This window comes from Empidonax traillii, unplaced genomic scaffold, assembly GCF_003031625.1.
Source record: "Empidonax traillii isolate 1590-97213 ecotype Southwest subspecies unplaced genomic scaffold, ASM303162v1 scaffold631:size1259156, whole genome shotgun sequence".
NCBI classification, from domain to species: Eukaryota; Metazoa; Chordata; class Aves; order Passeriformes; family Tyrannidae; genus Empidonax; species Empidonax traillii.
Genome location: NW_020955824.1, coordinates 561,487 through 567,442, shown reverse-complemented (window position 1 = coordinate 567,442; position 5,956 = coordinate 561,487).

The window sequence follows — 5,956 nt, the reverse complement described above, 5'->3', positions numbered from 1 at the left end:
TGGAGTGCCAAGGAGAAGGAAGAGTCTCACAGGAGGAGCCCACCAAACACAGGTCTGTTTAGGCTAGCAAAAATGGGGCTGAAATGGGTTAACAACTCTGTGTAGGTACTCTAGGGAAGACAGTGCTATGGAGTAAAAATGGACAACCATGGAGTGCAAAGGATGACATTAGTGCAGAACAACTGGATATGAACTTTCTGTAAATGAATTTAGAATTCAGCTTAACAAAATGGAAAAGGATCTTATTCATCTGAACTTAATTACTTATAACACAGGAGCATGCTTAACTTACAAGAAGAAATTTACATACAGTTTCTCAGGAGGGCCAGGATTCAGTGACCTAGGAAATACTCCTCAGAAAACATAGTCAAATTGTTTCATGTGGAGCATTAAATGCATTGCTCCCTACAACTACCTGAAAGGAGGTTGCAGCAAGGTGGGGTTCAGCCTCTTCTCCTAGGCAGCCAGTGACTGGACAAGAGGAAATGGCCTCAAGTTGCACCAGGGGAGGTTCAGGCTGGACATCAAGAAGAATTTTTTCACTGAAAGGGTTAAACATTGAAACAGGCTGCCAAGGGAGGTGGTGGAGTCACCATGTCTGGAAGTGTTCAAGAAATGACTGGACATGGCACTTAGTGCTATGGTTTAGTTGACATGGTGGTGTTTGGTCAAAGATTGGACTCAGTGATCTTGGACACCATTTCCGACTTTAATGATTCTATTATTTGCATTATCAATTATTCTAAACTGAAGATGGACTTAAAGAAAAGGAGATAGGATTTCTTTAGCCTTGCAGTTCCATGAATGTTAGAAACTGAAGGTAGAGAGTTGATGCCAAAATCATTTTCTTTCTCAACACAGGTCACACTAAACTTTGACTTTTGGATTCGGAAAGAGAAAATTGTACGGTACATGGCAGCACAAAGGGAGTTCAAGAACTGTAATCACTGCAGATCATAAATTTTGTCAAATTCTTGCTTATTGCTTAGCAAGTGTATCCTGAAGTACCCAACAAACTTCTACCAAGAGTTATCTATATGGCTCCCATAAAAGAACATCAGGGTTTTTTTCTTAGCAGGTTAATAGATGTTGTTAGAGCGATCAGTAGATAAATATTTATCAGCAAATAAATAAATGGTTCTTTGTTTAAAGAAAAAAACAAAGCATGCATTGAAAGCGTGTTGACTGTCTCAGTAGCCACAAAGCAGCATTTCTTCCAGAATGTAATTGAGAAAGCAAGATTGACACTGTCAACTGGAGTGCAGATACTACTTTGAACTAAACTCGTGTTCCCACTTTATTTGCTGTCTCATAGCATTAAAACCACAGTGACTCACTGATGTAAAACTTTACATCTGAGTAAAATAGATCAGTTCTGATCAGATTCTCACATGGTTGCACTTCTAGATACTGGCATCACAAATTTATAGGAGCATAAACGGTGAACTCATGTTCAAAATGTCAACTCACGTTCAAAATCTGAAAACAAACTACTGAAGCCAAGGCCATGATTTGCCAGAAATCACTGAAAATTTAGCTACCTATGGTAGATGGTAACCTATTGGCCAAATCTCTACCACAACTTCCCTGCATCATAAGCTTTGAGGGAACCAATATTGAAACACTGTTGGACTTTTGGTACACAAGTCGGGTAAGTGTCCTATGGACTTGGGGGGCATCAGGCAAAGTGTGGCCAGCTGGTCAAGGGAGGGGATGGTCCTACTCTGCTCTGCACTGGTGCAGCCTCACCTGGTGTGCAGTTTTAGGCATCAGAATATAGGAACGATATTGAGCTCTTAGAGAGTGTCCAAAGGAGGGCAATGAAGATGGTGAAGGGCCTTGAGGGGAAGCCAGATGAGATGTGGCTGAGGTCACTTGGTCTGTTGAGCCTGGAGGAGAGGAGACTGAGGGGAGATCTCATTGCAGTTACAACTTCCTTGTGAGGGGAAGAGGAGGGGTAGCCACTGATCTCTTCTCTGTGGTGACCAGTGACAGGGCCAGAGGGAATGACCTGAAGTTGTGTCAGGGGAATTTTGGTAGATACTAGGAAAAGGTTCTTCACCCAGAGGGTGAAGTGGTTTGGCACTGGAACAGCCTCCCCAGGGAAGCGGTCACAGCACCAAGCCTGACAGAGTTCAAGAAGCGTTTGGACAATGCTTTCAGACATGTGATGTGACTCTTGGGGTGGTCCTGTGCAGGGCGAGCAGTTGGACTTGATGATCCTTGTGAGTCCCTTCTGATTCAAAATATTCTATGATTCTCTGAAGTAATTATCACAATGCAGGATTTTTAACTGTGCAGATCCCATGTTATCTAAACCAAGTGAAACTGAATTGCTAGGACATTGGCTAGCTGGTCAGATTACGGCTGCTTTATTTTCTCTGTCGTGCTCCTAGACCCAGCAGTTCTCCCAACAACATCATGGATGTCACAAGAAGGGCTGATGTCATGAATGCTTATGATAGTATACCTATCAAGCAAGATAGGCTCAACAAGATGCAGTTTTTGGCATGCATAACGTACCAAAGATTAAGTACAACCTTCTCATAATCTTCCATATGAGCCCTTTGGACTTAGTCTGTAAGCAACCAGATACCAACCATACACAGGACACACAGACAGACAGTGGGGTTGCGCACCTGAGATACAGGTAACTCAAGAGAAAGCTCAAAAACCTTTTGCTCTCATTCTAAAGCTAAAATTTGAACCTCAATCTCAGGTGCTTCCACTTTTTCCACAGATAAACTTTATTTTCTAGTACTTTTAATTTTCCAATAAAAAATGAAGACTTGCTTAGAATTTTGAGGTCTACAGTTCCAATAACCACTACAAGAGACTAGGAGAAGAGGTCCTTTGCTCCTGCATGGGAGAGAGTCCACAGCAGACTCTCCTTGCACTTCCATTACCTCAGCAATAACAGCTGACTCCATGCTGTCAGGCTCTCTGCAGTAAAACCAGTTTTGGAACTATGCCTTGTTCAGGAATAGGGCATTTTTATTTATTTGTTTCTGCACTAAATAGGTGTGCATGGGAAAATTTTAGAAGAGGTTGCAATGAACCCAAAACCTGTCAGGTAATGATGCTGTAGTCAAGGACTTTTAAAAATCATTGTAACTACAGTCTTAATTGTAGTCCCAGAGACTTAGCTCTATATAGCCCTATAAATGTAGCATAATTATACTGGTCTTTGATAACAAAGCCTGCATATCTGATGAGAGAGATGCTCACAATCCCATCAACTATGAAAATACAAGGGAAAAAGAGGCACATCTTACAAATCACATCCCTGAATTTCTGAAGTACTCACCAAAAGACTTTGTCTCATATCTAAAATTATTCAGTATCTCTATTAATGGACTGGATTACAGAACAGAATATGCTTATTAAAAATGCTACACTGGGAAAGATTGGTTTGGAATTTAGAACTTTGCAAATCTGTGAAAAAGCAGGATACAATTCTGAAAATGCAAATTTCTCTGATAACACTATCTGCAAGTCAGAGAATGATAAAATGGCATGAGAAACTGCAGGAAAAGATCTAGCGGCTGTGACAACCCACAAGCCAGCAATGAGTCAGAGTTATTATCAATCTACTGCAAAAAGGAGTCCTTAGTAGGGTGTATAAATAGAACCAATCCTTCTCTCTAAAGAATGTGAAATGAACTTTTTATGGTACTGCCAGTGCCAGAATTGAGCACTGCAAGGAGTTTTTCATGGGATCCACATGGAGAAACCAGAGACAGATGAACAGTGCCATAGAAAACATAGCCATTGAGAAAGAGATGATGATTGACAAGTAAGTTTAACCCAAAGCATTGCTCCTCACACTGTGGGTGAGAGCCATCACACTGGGCCATGCTGTCTGGCCTGGGGTCCATGTTGTAGATGCAGGAGTCACTAGTGAGAACCTGGGTGGAGGCAGCACAACACAGCATAGAAAACAAATGCTAACTCTTGAAGATGGGAAGGAGGATATGTGTACAGACACGAGCAGAAAGCATCAGCAGCAAGGCTTATTCCAGATTGAAGTGGGGACCTAACTATTTAGAACAGAAGCAGAAAATGGGGCAATTTCCCTGAGTATAAGTACACACTATCAGATGCCCTTCATCATCAGAGGTTTTAAAACATACTTTTCACAGTTTGAGGTTCCCTGGAAATGAGAATGTGTGACCACATGTTTCAGGGAATCTTTTATTTGCCATTATTCTCTTCCTCAATACTACCCTGCAAGTTTGGTAGTGTGCTTTTTGGCTCTGTTATGGATTGCTACAAAGGCCTCAAACGGCTAGCATGGATCTAGGCAGGCACTTCAAAAGAAACAGTTCCCATTTTAATATATAGCAGCTCATTATTAGCTTTTATTTTTGTTCTAAGAGACAGATTTCATACTACATGACAGTGCTAACAAAGCAAGATGTTCTTCTTTTTCCATAGATAAATTTAGGAGACACATATGCTTCATCAAAGCTCCAGATATTCACTAGCAGCACTCAAGAGCTTTGTAATTTGATTCGAAGAGGCGAGCCTAATCTACGACAGCTATTGTAGTTACAGTGGTCAAATCCTCATTCATCAATTTAGGACTACACTTTGTTCTGTAAACCCATGACAATTTGTTCATTTTTCAAATACCTTGTGCTTTTTAAAATTGTAATAATAAGTAGTGTTCCCTAATGGCTGTTTGTCCATTGCTCTCGATGCACAGAATCCTTATCAGTGTCAGAAGTGCCAAGGTTCCATGTTATTTGGTACAAACTGGAAAACTTACATAAAGCAAGCTTGCTATCATGGGGTTTGTGACTGTAGAACTCAACTTCATAATTTCAGAGTTGTAAGTGCTCTTGGACGAGTTCAAGAAAGAGACCCATGGGTATCTCATGAGGTTTAACAACACCAAGTGCAAGGTGCTGCACCTGGGTTGTGGCAGCCTTTGGTGTCAATTCGGGCTGGGGGATGAACACATCGAGAGCAGCACTGACAAGAAAGACTCGGTGGTGCTGGTGGATGAGAACCTGGACATGAGCCAACAATGTGCAATTGCAGCCCACAAAGCCAAACCTGTCCTTGGCTGCATCAAAAGCAGCATAGCCAGCAGATCGAGGGAGGTGATTCTGCTCCTCTACTCTGCTGAGGCTCCTCAGCACAGGAAGGACACTGACCTGTTGGAGTGAGTCCTCAGGAGGCCCACCAAGTTGATTAGAGGGATGGAACACCTTTCCTATGAGGAAAGGCTGAAAAAATTGGGATGGCTCAGCCGGGAAGAGAGAAGACCTAACTGTGAACTTCCAGTAACTGAAGGGAGCCTACAAGAAAGATGGAGAGGGACTTTGTAAAAAGTGACAGGACAAGGAAGAGCAACTTTAAACTAAAAGAGTAGGTTTAGATTAGGTATAAGGAAGATATTCTTTAGTGTGATGGTGGGAGGCACTGGAACAGGTTGCCCAGATAAGCTGTGGATGCCCCAGACCAGGAAGGGTTCCAGACCAGGTTGGGTGGGGCTCTGAGCAACCTGGTCTAGTGAAAGGGGAGTTGGCACTAGATGATCTTTAAGGTCCCTGGTCCCTTCCAGCACCAACCATTCAATGATTCTGTGATACCTACATGAAGTTTAAAAAGGTTTTTATGAACGTAGCACTTATGACTTGTGGCAAAATATTCCTTTCTTTTTGTCCAGAAGGATTTGGTGAAGCACCTCCCATCCTTTGCACAATTTCTGCACAAAGTCACTGTGGACAGCCCCAACTTCTATACCACCCCCTCAGGCAGATTAAAGACATCATGCCAGGCATTTTCTTCCACTGGATGTTCCTGCACCTTTCTTTCACAGCTGTGATTTCTGGTACAGTAACAGCTCATTTTACTATTTTCAGTGCCCACTAAGACTGTACATTACCTGCAGGCGCATGAGTCGTGTTATGTTTCACTTCAGTGAGATAGGGAAAAAAGACATACA